This window comes from Megascapheus bottae, chromosome 3, assembly GCF_031878675.1.
Source record: "Megascapheus bottae isolate mThoBot1 chromosome 3, mThoBot2.hap1, whole genome shotgun sequence".
NCBI classification, from domain to species: Eukaryota; Metazoa; Chordata; class Mammalia; order Rodentia; family Geomyidae; genus Megascapheus; species Megascapheus bottae.
The window spans coordinates 1,379,060-1,399,027 of NC_143511.1; the positions used below are offsets into that span (position 1 = coordinate 1,379,060).

General features: G+C 39.2%; 1 pseudogene; it reads right to left on the reverse strand.

Moving 5' to 3' along the window:
• Window positions 1–12,375: 12,375 nt before the first annotated feature.
• Window positions 12,376–13,225, reverse strand: LOC150064773 (ADP/ATP translocase 2 pseudogene; annotated as a pseudogene).
• Between the last annotated feature and the right edge of the window lie 6,743 nt (window positions 13,226–19,968).

A 19,968-nucleotide genomic window follows, 5' to 3' on the forward strand; every position in this document is an offset into this window, starting at 1 on the left:
CACATTGCATGCCTATATGGCAACGTTGTAATGAAACCCCTAATTATGTGCAAGTAATATGCACTAAAATTGTAGGCTGCTGATAACTCTACAAAATAACATATAGGCTGGGAGTGTGGCCTAGTGGTAGAGTGCTTGCCTAGCACTTCAATTCCTTGATACCACATATACAGAAAAGGCCCGAAGTGGTGCTGTGTCTCATGTGGTAGAGTGCTAGCCTTGAGAAAGCTCACAGATTTTGTCATGTGAAGAAGGCAGATTTGAGGAAAGGTGACATCTACTTAACTAAGAGACTTCTAGAAGGAGAAAACCACTGCAGAGATGTTGGCTATTATTAATACTGTCTTGATAAATAAGGACTGACTTATTGGCTACAGTACAGGTCAGTTTATAGATAAGTGTATCCTTTTTGTTTCTAAATAGGGCAGTGCTGTCCAGAATAAGGTTGGAAAAGCCATAAAAAATTCTTTAGTTTTAGGTACTAAAATACAGAACCAGTATGGGATAAGTGGTAGGAAAGAGTAAGTCCCTGAATGTCACTGCAATGGAATCAGGGTGGAAAAAATTAAATGACATACAGTGAGGAAGTTTCATGACATTCAGGTTCAGAAATTCATTGGAAATAAAATATTTACAAGAAAGTCTGATAAGCCTGCTTGCAGGAAGGATGTGAGTGAGTGAGATTTTCTGGGTTTCTCAAGGTGAAAAAAAGTATATTGCTAGTGAAAGTTTTAAGGGAGAGTAAATAGATAATGTTGAATTGCATGGAAGAATCTTACTCCCTTTGCAATGCTCTTTTTACAATAGTATTCTCTAAAAGGAATACTCAGTACAGAGCTATTATTTGATCAACACTTATAATGCTTGCACACACACACATAAGTACACACACACACACACACACACACACACACGCACGCACACACACACACAGAGAAACAGAAAGACCCAGAAAGAGACACAGAGACAGAAAAAAGGGAGACAGAATGATAGGGAGGGGATAAAACTCAAGCTAGGAAACATGAACAAGAATCTGATAATTTTTATACTCCCTGAGAAATATGTAAACAGGAGGATTTTTGTTATTGTTTTTAATGTGCTGTGTAATTTTGTTTTGCCTTCATTTTTCCCTTTGGTTTATCACCTGTCATCACTCTACTTGATTTGGGGACCCTATGTCTTGTATATTTGTCTGACTGAGGGAAGGGGAATAACCAAATGGTGAAATAAAGGACAAAGTGTGAACCAATGCAACAGTGATACTCACAAGACACTATCTTGGAAATGAACTTTGCAATTTGGAGGGGAGAAAATGAGCAGAAGGGAAATTGGGAGGAAAATGAGACAGGGCACAACAAACAACAAATGTACTCATTACCTTACTTTTGTGACTGTAACCACTCTGTACATCACCTTTATAATAAAATTAAATTAAATTAAAAAAAATTGTTACTGGCAAAAAAAATTGTTTCTTAAAGTAAGTCAAACATCAAGGGAACTAAAGAGAGACTTATCAAAAGAAGAGGTTAAAATGACAGAAAAGCATATGAGAAAAATGCTCATCATCCATGGTCATAAAGGAAATGCAAATAAAAACAACCCTAAGATATCACCTTACCCCAATAAAAATGACCAAGATTTTGAACTCAGTCAATGACAGATGCTGGCACAGTTGTGGAGAAAAAAGAACCCTACTGAACTGATGGTGGGATGGTAAGCTAGTTTAGCCACTCTGGAAAGCAGTGTGGAGGTTTCTTAAAGAACTGAAAATAGACTTCCCCTATGATCCTGCCATATCACTTCTGGGCATCTATCCTGAATATCATAACCCAGGATATGATAAGAACACCTGCTCAGCTATGTCCATCTCTGTACTATTCACAATAACCAAGCAATGGAAACAATCCAGATGCCCTACTTCAGAAGAATGGATACAAAAAAATGTGATATATATATATATATGCAATGGAATTCTACATAGCCAACAGACAAGATAAAATAATGGCATTTGCAGGGAAGTAGAATCATGTTGAGTGAGATAAGTCAAGACCAAAGGAACAAAAGGCGCATGGTATCCTTAATATGTGGCTATTAGATCCAAACAGTACAAGAGAGAGGACTCAGTATTTGCATACCCAATGCTATGGACATGGTATTGGAAATATAAACACAACTAGATAGATATAAAAATTTATGACTCTTGGGCTGGGATGTAGCTCAGTGGCAAAGCGCTTGCCTAGCAAAGTGCAACGTCCTGAGTTTGATCCCCAGTGCCAAAAAAAAAAAGAAAAGACAAAAATAATACAGTTAAAAATTTATGACTCTATATTCACAACGTTATATTACATAGATTAATATGTATCAAGGACATACAAACTCTCAGCCTAATTTTTTGATTTTTTTCAAATGACTTAGTTAACAAAAAATTATTAAAGAAGGGAATCTCTGGGGCTGGGAGTTTGGCCTAGTAGTACAGTTCTTGCCTAGCATGAACAAAAGCCTGGGTTCGATTCTTTGGTACTACGTACATACAAAAAAAAAGCCAGAGTGGTGCTGAGGCTCAAGTGGTAGAGCTCTAGCCTTGAGAAAGTCCAAGGACAGTGCTCAGGCCCTGAGCTCAAGCCCAGGACTGGCAAAAAAAAAAGAGGGGGGGGAATCTCTATATATAACCACTGGCACTTAGATTTTAAAACATAATTAAAATTAGGCTGAGGGTTTGTATATGATAGATACATATTAATCTATGTAATAAAATATTATGTCTATAGTTATAAGTTTTTCTCATATATTTTTTATTGTAATTAATAGAAGGGTTGCATTATATTCACCAGACAGAAGGTGCATTACTTCACATACTTTGATACCCTTTCTCATGTCTTGGTCTCCATTTCCCTCCTCCCACTCTGCCCCTCATCTTGTTTTCCTCCCTTCCCTATCCAACTTCAAATAACCAAATACGCATATCAGATAGCCAGGTGAAATATTGTAACAATATGAGATAATCAAGGGATGGCAAAAGAGATGAGATATAACATTTTACATTAAAAACAACAATCATTATATGTCAACCTAATAATTATGTTCTAAAATCTAAGTGCCAGTGATTGTATATAGAGACTCCCTTCTTGAATACTTGTTTGTTAAACAGGACATCTGAAATATGATGTAAAAATCGATGTTAATAAATTCTTTAAATAAAAAAGTAGGCCAAACATGTCCCTTGTTTATGCCATTACTTGTTTAGCATAAGATGCTTTAAAAAACCCTTTCTTTTTTTTGCTTTCCCGGTTATTTGTGCCAAATGTAATGAGAGTTGAGGCTAAAAATTTTTTCAAAAAAAATGGAATATTTGTTCCCAAAGGAGTTATGCTCCCTCAGGAAATCAAGAACTTGTTTGATGACTAACGAAGTTAGATGAAAGTACTTGTTTGGAAGGCTCAGAAGATCCTTGATATCTAGTGCAAAAGATGGGGATTGAAGACCGTTGCATTTACATTCCAATCCCTTCTAAAATCAATTTTGTTTCTGTGAAAATTTCTGCCTTTGCAAAATAGGAACTGCAGGAGGAAAAATAAAATACCCAGAATGGATGTGATGAAAGGAGTAATTGGACTGAATCATATAAGTGCAGAATTAAAGGCTAAAAATGGACAGAACCTTAATAGATAAAGGATTTTATAATAGTCCAATTGCAGTATATTGCAAAAAAATATATTCTTTGGAAACTGGCAGATGTGATTTCAGTTGCTGTCTTCACAATTCACCAGCCACAAGCCTAGGTTTTCTGTGTCATGAGGTAATTAAGCTTCATTATAGGTCTTTTGTGACTTACACCTATTATCCTAGCTACTCGGGAGGATGAGATCTGAGGTTCAAAGCCAGTCAAGGTAGAAAAGTCTGTGACACCCTTATCTCCAGTTAATAACTCAAAAGCTGAAAGTGTAGCTGTGGCTTATGTGGTAAAGCACTAGCTTTGAACAAAAAAAAAAAAGATCAAGGACAGCACCCAAGCCCAGAGTGCAAGCCGCAGGACTGGCAAATAAAGCAAAAACTTTGTCATTTGGAAAAAGGCTTGACTGGGGAAGAGAAGGTTGAGAAATATGTGAAAAAATGGCTCTGACATTGCTTCTGACAGCAGCATAGAATTCCATTGTGCATAAATACCACATCTTGTTGATCCACTCATCAACTGAGGGGCATCTGGGTTGGTTCCATATCTTTGCTATGGTAAATAGTGCTGCAATGAATATCATGGTGCTAGTGGATTAAGTATGCCCTTGTTTCTGGATGGTTGGGTAAATGCCAAGTAGTGGAATTGCTGGGTCATAGAGGAGTTCTATGTTTAGTCTTTTGAGGAACTGCCACACTGCTTTCCATAGTGGTTGAACGAGTTTGCACTCCCACCAACAGTGTAATAGTGATCCCTCCTGGCCACATCCCCTCCAGCATCTGTTGTTATTAGTTTTCTTGATCCTGGCCATTCTAACTGGAGTGAGGTGGAATCTTAGAGTTGTTTTGATTTGCATTTCTTTTATGACAGAGATGTTGAGCATTTCTTCATGTGTCTATAGGCCATTTTTGTTTCTTCTTCAGAGAAGACTCTCTTTAAGTCTTTGGCCCATCTTTCAATGGGTTGGTTTTTACTTTGGAGATTAGTTTTGAAATGATTCAATTTTTTGAGTTGTTGATATATTTTAGATATGAGGCCTTTGTCCATTGTATGGTTAGTGAAGATCTTCTCCCATTCTGTAGGCTTCCCATTTAATTTACTAGCTATGTCCTTTGCCCTACAGAAGCTCTGCAGTTTAATGCAGTCCCACTTATCCAGCCTTTCTCTGATTTGTTGTGATTCTTGGTCCTTATTAAGAAAGTTTCGACCTGTGCCAAGGAGGCCTAGTGTGTCGCCTATTCCATCTTGTAAAGTTTTCAGTGTGTCAGCTTTTGCCTCCATGTCTTTGATCCATTTGGAGTTAATTCTAGTGCAGGGTGACAGAGAAGGATCCAACTTTAGTTTTCTGCAGGTGCAGAAAACTGGTTACAGTTCTGCCAGCACCACTTGTTGAAGAGGCTTTCTTCCATTCTATTTTTTTGGCTCCCTTGTTGTAAAGAAATGTAAAGACTTAGAAAAAATCATATTAAGTGAGGTAAGCCTGACCCAAATGGTCTCCCTCTTTTGTCATAATCAGTAGAAACTCTGGGCTCTCCTAGCAGAGATTTACAATAGAGCAAAACCTAGATACATAAGGCCATACAGTGGGACGCCAAATGAAAGGACCTCTAGGATATAAAAACAAAAGCCATATAATGAGTGATTGTTGTCCTTAATGTACTACGTTATCTCTCATCTCTTTTGGTGTCCCTTGGTTATCTCATATTGTTACATTATCTCACTTTGTTATCTGATATATTGGATATATGCGTATTTGGTTATTTGAAATTGGATAGGGAAGGGGGGAAAACAAGATGAGGGGTGGTGGTTGGGAGGAGGGAAATGGGGACCAAGACATGAGAAAGGGTATCAATGTATGTGAAGTAATGCACCTTCTATCTGGTGAATATAATGTAACCCTTCTATTAATTACAATAAAAAATACATGAAAAATAAAGGATGTCAAAAAATGGCACTGACAGGTGATGGAAGAAGTAGTTTTTAAAATAAAGAATGTGAATAAATGTATATACAAGACACAAGGCACCAAATTCAAAAGCAGTGACAACAGGGGATATGACAAAGGGGGGGAACGAATTAAAAAAAATAGCTTCACACAATACAGTACCAAAATAACCCCCAAATAAACCAAACAAGCTCTTGTTTTCATTTCTTAGAATGGAAACATTTCAATTAGCATCATTTTATATGGTCATAGGTATATAGCTATCGAGCTATTGAGATCCTCTGCTAGGACTATCCTAAACAAATACTAATCGTTACAAATTAGGAAAACCATGGAGCCTCTGTTTTTTGGGGTCTGGCTTACTTCAATTAATATGATTTTTTTTCTGTCTTTCCATTTCCTTATGTACAGGGTGATGTCATTCTTTCTGATAGAAACATAGAACTCCACTGTGATCTATATCACATTTTCTTGGTCCATTCATTTCCCCTGTTGTCACTGCTATTGATTTTGGTACCTGGTGACTTGTATATACATTTATCTGATTTGGGGAAGGCAAGGGGAATAATAAAAAGGTGAGACAAAGGTCAAAGGATGAAGCAGTGCAACAGTGATACTCAAAAGACACTATATTGGAAATAAACTAGAGGAAGGGAGGGGGTGTGGAGGAAAAGTGGGAGAAAATGAGGGAAGGGGAATCACCACTTGACAAGAAATTAAGTGTAACCCGTTTGTACATTACCTTAATAATTTAATTAAATTTTAATAAAAGAATGTGGAAGTTCCTGGGTACCAATGGCAAATGCCTGTAATCCTAGCTACTGTCCAGGTCTTAGGGCTGAATATCACAGTTTGAAGCCAGCTTGGGCAAACAAACCTGAAAGACTCTTATTTATTTCCAACTTACCTGCACAAAAGATGGAAATGGAGTTCTGGCTCAAGTGGTAGGGTGCTGCCTTGACTGATAAAGCTAGGAGACAGCACCCACTCCCCAAGTTGATGCCCTAGCACCTGCACAGTAAACCAAAGAATGAATGAATGAATAGTTTTGCATTAGAGCAATTGGAGTCAACAAGAATTGTTCTTATGAAAAATAATGTGCAACTGTTTTTGGATAGGAATATGTTCAGAGTATAGCTATAGAGTGACATGGTTTTTCTTTTAATAAGAAAAGCCACAGGTGATATCTTTAAAGTCATCAACAAACATCAGGTTGTGATCTGAAGCAAAACTATTGTGATCATCACCCAGAAAGACAAAGGATATGAGTCTCTCTTTCAGTCTGAGAAACCAGTCCAGTTTCTTTTTAACCTCTCTGAAGTTTACAAGTACAGAATCTGGATCATCAGCTGTGTTAGGAAGAAAAAATGTTGATAGAGCTGCCTGTCCTCGAGCCACAAGTCATATTTTCAACCTAAAAATGTGTTCTCCTGCAACAAACGATTGCTCTAATCCCCCTTAATTTTTTACAGATTTGGAACTAAACTCATTTACATGTCTGTCATAAGAGGCTGACATTATGCTAAAAATCTGGTCCCAGCATGTTAGCAAATACAATACAAACAATGTCATCATTCCTCCAGCTGGGACTCTTGCCTAAATCTAAAAGCTGGTGATGAAAAATACATCGAAGAGGAAGAGGGCAGAGCGATGACGGGTCTTGGTGGAGAGCACAGGGTTTTACTTGGGTTTGTGCACAAAGCAGACAGTGGGCTTAATGAGTTCACTGGAGGAACATGTAAACAGACCAGCAGAGTAGGATTCCACATTCAGTCTGGACATATAAGCAAGAGAGGATTGGGAATTCAAGTTGCGCTTAGGGAGTCTAACGTACTAGTTAACCAAAATAACCAGACAGACTTCATTGACCAAAAGTAGAAAAGACTAGACAGATCCTTTCTGAGAGATAGGCTTACAGACATGGGAAAGTTTTCCTTATTTTGTTGAAATACTGCGTTTAGTTCAGCCCATGTGGCAATGATATTGATTCTGGGTCCAAGAATTTCTGTCTTAAAAAGATGATGTCTTCCTTGAGACACCATCTTAAGCATCTAATAGTCTTAGCTCACTTTTATCCAATCCTAATATTAGAGAGTCTCAAAGCAGGATGCATTTTGAGGTCAACAATCCTGTGAGAATAAAGGAGATAGCATGTTATAACTGGAAAGTTTTTGGCAACAAAAAAGTAGACTTACTAGAAGAAGGTCCTCAGATTGTTGGCTGGTATTTCAAGGAGCATGGCAGGAGTACAGTACAATGGGAGCAGGAAAGCTACCATCTCATATTGCTTAATTGTTTTTACTTGTTTAGTTATTTTTGTCCCAGTCCTGGGGCTTGAATTCAGCCCCTAGGCTCTGTCTCTGAACTTTTTTGCTCAAAGCTAGTATATTAACATCTGAGCCACAGCTCCACTTCCAGCTTTTGGGTGATTAATTCGAGGTAAGAGCATCACAGATTTTCCTACCTGGGCCAGCTGAACCTCAGATCTCAGCCTCCTGAGTAGCTAGGATTACAAGTGTGAGCTGCCAACCTCCGGCTTCTTTAAGTAGTTTTATACTGATGCTCGTACTGGTGATCTAAGTTGGACATTTTAAAGCAAGAAGCACTTCTGAGCTACAATCACCAGAAGAATGCTAGCACAATCTGGTTCCCTCATTTTCCCAGGAGTAGAGCCGAGGCACATGTGAACATGTAGCATGCCTGCATGCCACCTGCTACACCAGGCGTCACACCCAGTGGTTGTTTGGGTGGACACTGTTTCAGCTCTCTTGAAAGCTACATTCCACTGAAGCAGATGTGGAAAGAATATGTATCAACAAATCATTAATAATTTCATAACAGGGTTGGCTCCACATAAGCCTGTGGTACACCAGAGTGCTCAGTTAGACTGTAAAGACTTTAGCCTCTTGCTTAGTCTTCATTGGGCAGAAATTCCCTTACATTTACAAATTATCCTGGAATTCCCTCACAGGAGAAAGAATAACCAGTTTAAATGAAGGCTGCCTGAGGAAACTACTGCTATCTCCGTGAGCCTGCCCTCAGCTCACTTGCCTGATACCTCCTGACAGAGATCCATTCACAGTTAAGTGATTTGGTTACCAACCCAGCCTGGTTCCAGGTATCCAATCTTTTGTGTATGTGGTACCGAGGAATCGAACCTGGGTCTTCGTGCATGCTAGGCAAGCACTCTACCACTAGGCCAAACTCCTGGCCCCAAACTTACGTTTTTATATTTATTTATTTGTATTTATTTATTCTTTTTTGCCCAACCTGGGGCTTGAGCTCAAGGCCTGAGCACTGTCCTTGGATTTCTCAAGGCCAGAGCTCTACCACTTGAGCCACAGAACCACTTCTGCCTTATTTTATGTATGTGGTATTGAGGAATCAAATCCAGATCTTCATGCAAGCCAGGCAAGCACTCTTACCGTTAGGCCAAACTCTTGGCCCTTATGTTTTTGTTTAAAATTTTTTTTATTGTCCTCAAAAGGTGGTGTATGGAAGGTTTACAGGAAGTGAGTGAGTGTATTTTTTTAGGATAATGCCACCCCTTCCCTTTCTCTATAAATTTATATTTACCCAAATAGAAGGACATAAGAACTGATGTGGATAATTCACTTAAGAAAATGACTGCCATTTAGGAGAGAAGTAATTTTGTCTGTGTAAGGTGGTAGCAGAGGACATAGGGAGACGTGGATAAATCAAGAGATATTTACAAGGTATACTCACGGGGGACTTGACTGGGTTGCAACAAAATTGAAGGGTAAGGGCCGGGAGTTTGGCCTAGTGGTAGAGTGCTTGCCTAGCATGCACAAAGACCTGGGTTCGATTCCTTGGTACCACATACATAGAAAAAAGCCGGAAGTCGTGCTGAGGTTCAAATGGTAGAGCTCTAGCCTTGAGAAAGTCCAAGGACAGTGCTCAGGCCCTGAGCCCAAGCCCAGGACTGGCAAAAAAAAAAAATTGAAGGGTAAGTTCAGATACATGTGTAATTACAGCATTCAGGGTTCTTGAGCAAGAGAATTAGAAGTTTGAGGTCAGATTGAACTATCCTGAGACATTGAGATACCCTGTCTCCTAAAACCAAAACCAAAGGAAACAGAAGACTGAATTCCAGTTTCATCATGAGAAAGGTGGTGGAACCACTGAGGGAGATGGAGAAGACAAGAAGGAAAGCACCACAAGTTCAGCTTTGAGAATGCCGAGAGCCCTGAATCCTGCAGTTACCCCGGTCAACAGGGATTCTGCATAAGTCTTGGTGATATAGAGGGGTAGCCTAAGAGGTAGAGCTTTCCCATCTGATGACCTAAGATTCCTCCGATTTCTTGGCTGTAACTGGCCATTCTGAAAGGGAATTTTTTTAGAATTGCTTTGAGGAAGGTTATGCTTTTGACCTGTGACTTTGATGCCAGGTGTTAATGGTACCCAGACTGGAAGGAAGACATAAAAACACAAAAATCAAAGGGAAAGGTTTCCTTCCCATGGAATATCTTTAGTTCTTATTTCAGGAAAGAAGGTGTGTGTGCGTGCGTACATGTGTGTGTGTGTATGTGTGTGTGTCTGCTTTCATGCTCACCACACATGTGCACACTACTGTTTCTCAATACTCAATACAGCTTTAACATTGCATTGATGATTTAGTGTCCAGGAGAGAGATTTTCCTCATGAATATTGGCACTTTACAGAAAGTGGTAATCAACCTGAGTTTCTCAGATATAGAGGAGCAATGGGCTCTTTTCACTTTTTGACACTCCTGACACACTGAAAATAAAGACACCAAGGTTGAGGTACTACCTTTAACTGTTTACTCTGAGAGAATTTCATGTTCCAAAGAAATGTATATAAAATATGATCAGATCAATCATGAGGTTTCAAGTGGTTTATGAACGTAAGTAAGTCATGGTTCTGTGACAGCAGTGTGGTCTGGTAATAGCGATGAAGACATGCATATCTTCTGTTTGGTGGCAATATGTGAAGGGAATACAATGATTCTTAGAAGACAGAATCATTCTGCTGGCTCATTTTTGCAAATTCTGTTACATTTTAAATCCTTCTGGAGGAAAATTCAGTATTAACAGGAAGAATCCACAAGGAATCTACTAACCTATGCCTCTCCTTCAGTACAGCTTGTTTAGCTATTCACACAGCTGGAAGGAAGTCAGGATACTTTATTAAACTACATTTAAGGCATAGGTATATTTCAATCTAATTGAAGAGTATCATGTATATCGAGGTTTGACTTAATGAATAAATAGTAAAACAGTACTATTTTAAAAAACTGAGTTAGAATAGTGTAAAACCTACATACATAAGGCCATATATGATAAGGCTAAATGAAAGGATCTCCAGGATATGGAAAAAGAGCTTTATATTGTATGAATGAATTTCATCCAGGAAAGTTTTCTAAGGAAACTTGGGGCCCATTCACTTGCATATATTTGTTGAAAGATTAAACGGAAGTGAGAAATAAAGGCTTTCAAAGGACCAAGTCCAAACACTGTATGGAGTGAGCAGGGAGATTAGAGCAGGGAGTCAAGCATGCCAGACTATTAGGCTGAATTCTCCCCTGTGGTGGGGAGATGTGGTGAGGCCATGTGGCTCTGAGTCAGAGACACAGGTGAGTTTTCTGAGATGGGTGGCATGCTATTCTCATGAGAAGCAACAGCTATGAACACATGGATGAAGGAAATGGCCTAAGAATGTCCCCAAGATAGAAGGGAGGACTGGACCAAGAGGAAATGCTCACATTTTTTTCTCTCAAGCAATTACTCTGTCTCCTATATCTTGCATTGAAGATGTTGGGCTCAAACTCCAAAAGGTATTAGAATGTGTGAAAGGAGGAGCAAGCAGCAAGAGCTCTATGAACTTGTCATCAGTTTCAAAGCATGCTTGGCTAACCAGATCTGTATGAAAACTTGAGAGAGGAAGAGCTTAAAAGTATAGAGAATAAATTCACTGTACAGCATGTATGAACCTTAAAGTAAGACATGTAAAGTCATGTTGATATCATATTTAGTGATGGTATCACTTTTGGTCTTACTTTGTACATGAAATTATACACTTAAAGGCTTGATGATTTATTTATCAACATGTTACCATGATCCTGCTCAACTTAATTGTGATTTCTCCTTCCTTGAGAGTTTTAAGGATGTGAATCTTTACAACTGTTAAACTGCTTAAACAACAATTTAAGAACATTCTGCCTTCCTGGTTTCATTCATCCCTGTTCTCTGTACTTCCAGTATGTGTGGTTTACATAACAGGAGTCTGAACTCTCTTCATGTCTTGGTTTACTCACAAGAGTAAAAGCTCAGGACCAAGGGCAATTAGAAAAGGCAGTGTGATAACCTTTGGCTTGGGACCTGGAAAAATTTGATCTCTAATCTCATAGTAATATTTCAAAACCTAACCCTTAGGTAAATCATTTCACTTTGTTTGCCCTTGGTTTGTATCTGTTTATAATGAAGACGTAGGTGAGTTGTATAGGATGACCTCTCATTCTTAGTAGAGGAAGAACTTTAAGATTTGTTCAAAGTGTTTTTTTTTAAAGATGTCTTTATTTATTCAGGAGTGACTGAAATTAAAAAACGTAAGTTGAGTCCGTTTATTATCATCATAGAAATAGCTTTAACACAAAACTGGTGAGGTGAATATTGCTTCCCCCTTTCAACCAGCAAATTGTTGCCAATGATAAACAGCCCAGAATCTGTCCCCAAATGCTCAAGACTATACAACATAGCTCATCAGACTCCTGGGTGAACAACTTAGGTGTACTTCTTCATTTCATCATACAAGACAAGCACAAAGGCTCCCCCCATTCCCCTGAGAACATTGGACCATGCACCCTTGAAAAAGGCCTTGCTTCCTTCATCACGAGCGCTCTTCCGCCAGCAGTCCAGTGTGCCTGTGTACATGATATCAGTTCCTTTGAGACCCGATTGCATCATCAATAGGATAGGAAATCAAACCAGCAATAGCTGTGACAGACTGTGCGATCATCCAGCTGATTTTTAGGCTCTGGAAGCATTCCCTTTGTGGTGTCATAGATTCCAAAGTAGGCAGCCCGGTAGACAATAATACCCTGTAGACAGACATACTGAAACCTTGATACAGGCCTCTAAGCCCATCGGATTTGTAGATCTTTACCAGGCAGTCACCAAGGCCTTTAAATTCTCTTTCAGCTCCAGCTTTGCCTACATCAGCTGCTAGACGGGTACGGGCAAAAATCAAGAGGGTACAGAAAACACAGGGAGGTGGCCCCGGCTGCCCCTCCAGAGGCCAGATTCCCTGCAAAGTAGCGCCAAAACTGGGTTTTCTTGTCAACACCGCCCAGGAAGATCTGCTTGTATTTATCCTTGAAGGCGAAGTTGAGAGCTTGGGTGGGGAAATATCTGATGACATTGGCCAGGTTACCACCCCAGAAAGACAGAACTCCCTGTTCCTTAGGGATCCGCACCACACAGTCTACAATGCCCTTGTACTGCTTATCGGTGGTGATTTGCTTGCTGGCATGTTGTACCTGGAGCAGGAGCTTAACGCGCAGTCTTGGAGACAGCAGCCGCCACTCCACCGGCCAAGAAGTCCTGGACGAAGGACATGGTGGCATCAGTCATGTTGAAAGAAGAGAAGGCGAGCAAGTGCCAGCAGGACGGGGAGAAGCGGAGAGCCAGCAAGTACTCCCGGGCTGGAGGGCAGAGCGAACCAAATACCAAAGTGGTTTTTTTTAATGCTCTATTATAAGGATACACACCAAACTTTCTTAGGCTAGCCACATTTCCTTATGTTAAATTCATCTGCATTTTTTTTTTGCCAGATTTCAAACTCACTCCTCACCTCAGTGGTAACTGGTATCCTGAGAATATGTTTGTCCTTCCTTGAATTTCTTTATATTTAAATTATATGTTTGTATCTCTAAGCTAGACATAGCACTGCTGTGACTTAAACTATAAATATCATAACTATTTTTAAGTAGCAAATATTTTCTCAGAATTATAGACATAAGAGCCATATGCGCTGGTACATACTTTTCTTACTAATTTTATTTTCTGTAAAATATTATATTAAGACTTGCTAAGTGTGGATGGCTCATACCTATAATGCTAGCTACTAAGGAGGCTGAGATCTGAAGATCCTGGCTTGAAGACAGCTCAAGCGGGAACGTGGGTGAGACTCTTGTCTCCAATTAACCACTAAATAGCTGAGAGTGGAGCTGTGTGTGGCTCCAAGTGCTAGGCTTGAGAGAAGAAAAAAAGTCAGACTGCTAGGCCCTGAGTTTCGAACCCCAGCACCATCACATACACATGCACAAAGAACATATTGATCTCTGTTACTTGACATTTAGCCTACTTTCTATTGTTCACAAACATGAAGTTAGGTGATCTAGTTTGGATCTGGAATATTTCCACAAAGGCTTATGTGTTAGTCTCCAGCCTGTAGTATTATTGGGAGTTAATGGAACTTTCAGAGAATGAGAATTAATAGAAGATTTTAGGTCCCGGGTGTGGGGGGGGGTATGCCCTTAAAAGCAATTAAGAGACTTTAACTTCTCTTTTTAAATTCTTGGTTAGTAGTTGAATAGCTTTATGATGTTATATCTTCCTTCTCTAGTATACCTTCTCAACATAGGCCACAAAACAATGAAACCAAGAGCTTAACCATGGATTTAAACATCAGCCAAAAATCCTTTTATTTTAGCAGTTGTCTTATAGTAGATTTTTGTTACAGTAATGGATGGCTAACAAAGTAGCTTTATATTCAAAGGTACATTCTTAGGGATGTGGGGGTGGAGTTGCTGAGTCTCAAGGAATGTATGTAAGTTCAGCTTCGCGAGACTTTTCCTCATGTCGTTTTCCATCTGTTCGTATTTGTACCAGCAAAATGTAGAATACATGAATCTAAAACACCTGACACCTTGGTAATGGTTTGTCTTAGCTAAGTCCATGTCTTTACCCTGATAGAGAAGATTCCATTTTATCTTATTTATAGAGTGACTTTAATAGAAAAATGGGAAATAACAAGATGGCTCATTTATTCCACAAATAGTTCTGAGGACTTCATATAAATATTACTTTAGAAAATGTAGATGATCAACCCTGATGGAATGAACCACAAGTGAATTTATGAAACGTCCGATCTTTATTTTTGTTGAATAATAAGCTTAGCCATTTGACATGGATATTGCCAGTCCCACTTCACAAATGGGGAAATTAGGACACCAAGTAAGGGTTAAGATGAAAAGGTAACAAGCATGACTACAAATGTCCTGTCCATTCTTTATCTTCCTCTTCTGTACCGGGTATCAGAGCACCTCTGTGCTGGTAGAGAAGACCCGTGTTTATGCTGGACTCACCTTGGGATCCAGTGTGGATGAGACAGGAGGAGCAATAAGGCTGCCTTTTCATGTGGAGAAGACTGAGGGTCTCTGAGGCCCCTTTGATACACCTCTATCTGTAACTATGTTGGAACCCTTAGGAAGAGTTCATGTCTTTTCTCCCTGCTTTATTTCTGTACCATTCATGGAAACTCCGTTTACAATATGGATATGGAAAGGATGTCTGTGTTATAGTCTCTAAGAAATAATAGCCAAATTCTACCCCACAGAGATCAGAAAGCATGCAGGTGGGAAATAATAGTGAGTTCAAAAGTTCTGGAGTCTTAAAGGCCTTTGTTTCTCCCACAACATCTTGAAAGTATTTTCTCTATGTCAGCTACATATTCCAATTCTGAAAGAACCACCTTGATACTTGGAATATACAATATGCTTCCCCCCACTTCAGCAAGGTGTACGATTAATTCCTGATGTTCCCAAATAAAATGGAGAAGTAGAATGTGTGTGAGTTCCCTAGAGTTCTCAGGCACACAATAAGCATGTGCCTCTTCGCATTTTCAGAAGCAGTCAGTGCACACTCCTTGCCTGCAAGGGAACGAATGGTTGAGATTTCTTTCCATTGTTTTCCCAAAAAGAGAGAGTAAATGAAGTCATCCAGGCCATCTGGTTGAGTTTCTGCAGTCATTAACCATATCTAGAAGTAAACCACATTGGGAAATCAAGAGCTAGCCACAGAAAATAAAGATCCTGGAGAGAGCCTATAAAAGGGGGGAAATGACTACAACTTTCTCACTTTCTCATACCTTATACACACCTCCTTCCACTTTCCATTCGTGCTTCTGCCCTCTGATGTGCTTCCTCATACCTATGCCTCCTCATGGTGACAAGTGCTTCTCAGACCCACTCACTCCAGGAGCACAGACAAGAACAGTCAAATCCTTGTGCGCTCTCTCTCCCTCCCTCCCTCCCTCCCTCCCTCCCTCCCTCCCTCCCTCCCTCCCTCCCTCCCTCCCTCCCTCCCCCCCCCCCCCTCTCTCTCTCTCTCTGAGATCTATGTGTCTCATAAGCTGAGTATTCCATTTCTTTCACCTGCCTGCCATGAAGACCCCAGATGACTGATTCAAATGAAATGTTTTTGGAAAATTGAAATAAGACGTAGAAAGTCTATTCCAACTTGTGTCACTGGGCAATTTTTTGTAGCAGAAGGGAACCGGAATAGTAAAATCATCTTTTCCCATTGTCTCCTCATCTCCTCGAAGGTGGACAGTGTCCATACCTTTCTAGGAGATATCATGTTAGAATGGAGTGAGAGATTATTTGGGGTTGTGTGGCACCATCGTACACTTGAGAGTGAACAGGCCCACTGGAGAGATACTGGAGTCTACATTCTTGTATCATCATCAGGCTGCTTTAGTAAAGGAACAAAGCTTCACCCATAGATCGGAACTTGTTAGCTTGTCCTTGACTATGTTTTCATAGCAGATTTTTAAATTATCTTCCAGTAGTTGTTTAAAAGGATTTTTTTTGAAAGACCCATTTAATCAGCAGTTACAAAGACGATGAGTACACATATGAGGTTATGAGATCAATACAACTTGATCAATGCCATCCCTTTCATAATTCTCCATTTCTCCCCTCTCTCTCCCCATAACCTCAATTTTTCTTGTTCAATGTTTACATAAATGCATTAAATATTGTCACTGCCTTCCCCTCCCCTTCCTTTCTCCATTCATCTTCACCACTCCCCTTGACCTTAATCACCAATACCTCAGTGTAACAGTGATATTCATAAGACAACATGTTGGAGGTGAATTTTACAACTTGGGAGGTTGTGGAGGAGGGAAAGTAGGAACAAAACATGGGAAGGGCTAACAATGTTCAAGAAGCAATGTATTCACTACCTTACGAATGTAACTTTAACCCCTCTATACATCACCCAAATGCTAACATTTTTAAAATACATCACTCAGATGATAACATTTTTAAAAAATGAATATGGAATTTGAGTGATTGCTTCCTGCATGCAATAAGTGGACAAGAAGAAAGAGTATGGTTGAATTGGAAATTTTTAAAACTAAAGAGTCTCTAGATGGCTCAAAAACAAGCAAGAGGATTCTTAATGTATGTACACATGAATTAGACCCTGGGTTGTGTAGTTTTACAAGATAAGGTTCTATTTTCTTATGTGCCTAGAATTTTCCGGTGTCAGCTAAAAGCTTATCGGCTTTTTCTTATGCCATATCTGATTTTATAGGCAGAAAGTGATACATTGCCAAAGGACCCCTGCAGTTCCAACAAAACACCTCTTTCCAAGGTGTCTTACATGCATATATAATTATTCTAAAATTGATGACAGCATAAACCTCGCTACCACAGACCAACTCAGGCCAACTCTTTGTAGTCTGCCTGTGATGAGCTGTGTTGAGACTGCAGGCACATGTCAACTCTCTCAAGTGCTAAGGTGGATTTTGGAGTTGAATCCTCTTCTTCCTCCTTCTGCTTGAACTCAAGGCCTTCTTCTCCTCTACCTCCTCCTCCTGCTCCTCCTCCTCTTCCTCCTCCTCCTCCTCCTCCTCCTCCTCCTCCTCCTCCTCCTCCTCCTCCTCCAGCTTTCACTCAGAACCTCATATTATTACTAAGTGTTTTAGCTCAGGACTAGTTTCCTTGTTTCCGGGCCGTGATGAGGCAGAACACCACAGGAGAAGGACATGCTCATCTCTTAACCAGCAAGGAGAGACAGAGACAGAGGAGGGGTGGGAGAAGGAAGAGGAAGGAAGAGAGGAAGGGAGGAAAAGTATGAGAATCAGGGAACAGATTCTTTAGAAATATGCTCTCTGTGACCTATGCCTTCCAACTGGGCCTCCTGTCCTTGCCAACAGCCCCATCATATTATGGAAGCAGGAATCTAAGACCCAATCCTTAAGAAGTGATGCCGTCAGTTCACAGCGTTTCGATCTATCACCTGGGGACTAATCACTTCAGGAGCCACTTCACAAGCACATTCATGGATGTCCATAGCATGTATATTTTAGTCATTGTCCCTTCTGCAGACAGAAGCTACATGGTATTTCCAACATGGAAAGTTAACATAAATCAGTATTAACTAGTAATAGGAAGATAATTGCTAGGGGATGAAACTACTAAAAATTCCAAGGAGTAAGAAGAAGAATAAATAGAAGTCAGTACCTCTAGAGATGTGGCAAAGTATCAAAGGGAGAAATGCAGTTGGAAAGGGACCCATTTTAAGACCTACTGGGGCATGTGAGTGAAAAAGCTGACTGAGGAGCTATAGATAAGAAGTAAGAGACCATCCTTTAGTTGGAAAGTCACCTACTAGGTTAGTCCCATTATTTGTGGGGACAAGTGCAGAATCGTCCAGAAACAAGGACAAATTAAATCCACCAGCACAACGATGTTCGTTGCAGCACTATTTACCATAGCAAAGATATGGAACCAACCCAGATGCCCCTCAGTAGATGAGTGGATCAACAAGATGTGGTATTTATACACAATGGAATTCTATGCTGCTGTCAGAAAGAATGGCATCGCCCCATTTATAAAGAAATGGAAAGACTTGGAAAAAATCATAGTAAGTGAAGTAAATCAGACTCAAAGGAGCATAGGCTCAATGGTTTCCCTCATTTGTAGTAAGTCATACAAACCTTGGACTCTGCTAGCAAAGGATTACAAAAGGGCAAAACCTAGATACATAAGGCCATATAGGATGAGCCTAAATGAAAGGACTTCCAGGATATGGAAACAAGAGCTTCATAATGTATGATTATTGTTCTTAATACATTATGTTATTTCTCATCTCATCTCTTTTGTTGTCCCTTGATTATTCTCATATTGTTACAGTGTCTTACCTTGTTATTGGTATATTGTATCTCTCTCTCTCTCTCTCTCTCTCTCTCTCTCTCTCTCTCTCTCTCTCTCTCTCTCTCTCTCTTTCTCTCTGTGTATAACTATCTATCTATCTATCTATCTATCTATCTATTTGTTTATTTGAAATAGGAAAGGGATGAGGGTGGGGAAAAGATGAGGAGACGGGGTAGGAGGAGGGAAATGGGAACAAAAAAATGAGAATGGGTATCAATGCGTGTGAAGTAATGCTGATTCTATTTGGCAAATATAACTGTAATCCCTCTATTAATTACAATATTAAAAAAAAGGTTTAAAAAAAGACAAGCTTCCAGTCTGGCATACACACACGCACACAAAAAAATTATAGACAACTTGGTCAATGAGCCAAGGGAAACAGTTCAAGGCACTACAGTGCAGAGATTAAAAAATTATTAGTTGCACAATGTAAGAACAATAAATTTGTAAATATAAAAGTTAATATCCTAAGTACCACAAAAATAATAATTTATTATTCTGTTTAATTATCATGAGATATCTCTAACTTTTCTTCAAATCCATAAAAATTTAGCAGTTTTGTTTTCAAGGTTATAATTGAATGCAATTATTAATTGCTCTTACCAATGCAAAATCATAAATAATTCTCAATTTTGAGAAGGATCTTTCCGCTAATGCAACTGTCAGGGAGTTCTTAAGATAGTGCATTATAGGCTGTGACAAGCTCAAGATAAATTTCTGACAAATTATTTTGAAATATAAGTTTTAGTACTTCTGGAGTGTGATTTGAAATCTTTTTTTTCTAAAATGATTTAACTCTTTATGTGAAACACTTATTTGTCTTAATTTAATTTCAAGTGTAAATTTATAAATGGCATTTTAATACTTTTGACATTTCCTGTAATTTGTGAAGTTTGTACAATAAACTAAAATTACTTCCTGGTTTGTGTATAATTTGTGATGTCTGCTAAATATTTTATGCATACATTTTAAGAAAATAAGATATTAATTTAAACATTGCCTTTCTTGTTAATAATTGGTTCATTGGAAATTTCTCAGAAAATGCTATTTTTTTCTGTTGAGGGCAGTGATCTTTAAATTTAATTTCCATATTCTTCCAGTTGTCTAGAATCTCAAAATCAGAGATCATAAATTCTTTTTTTAAGGGTG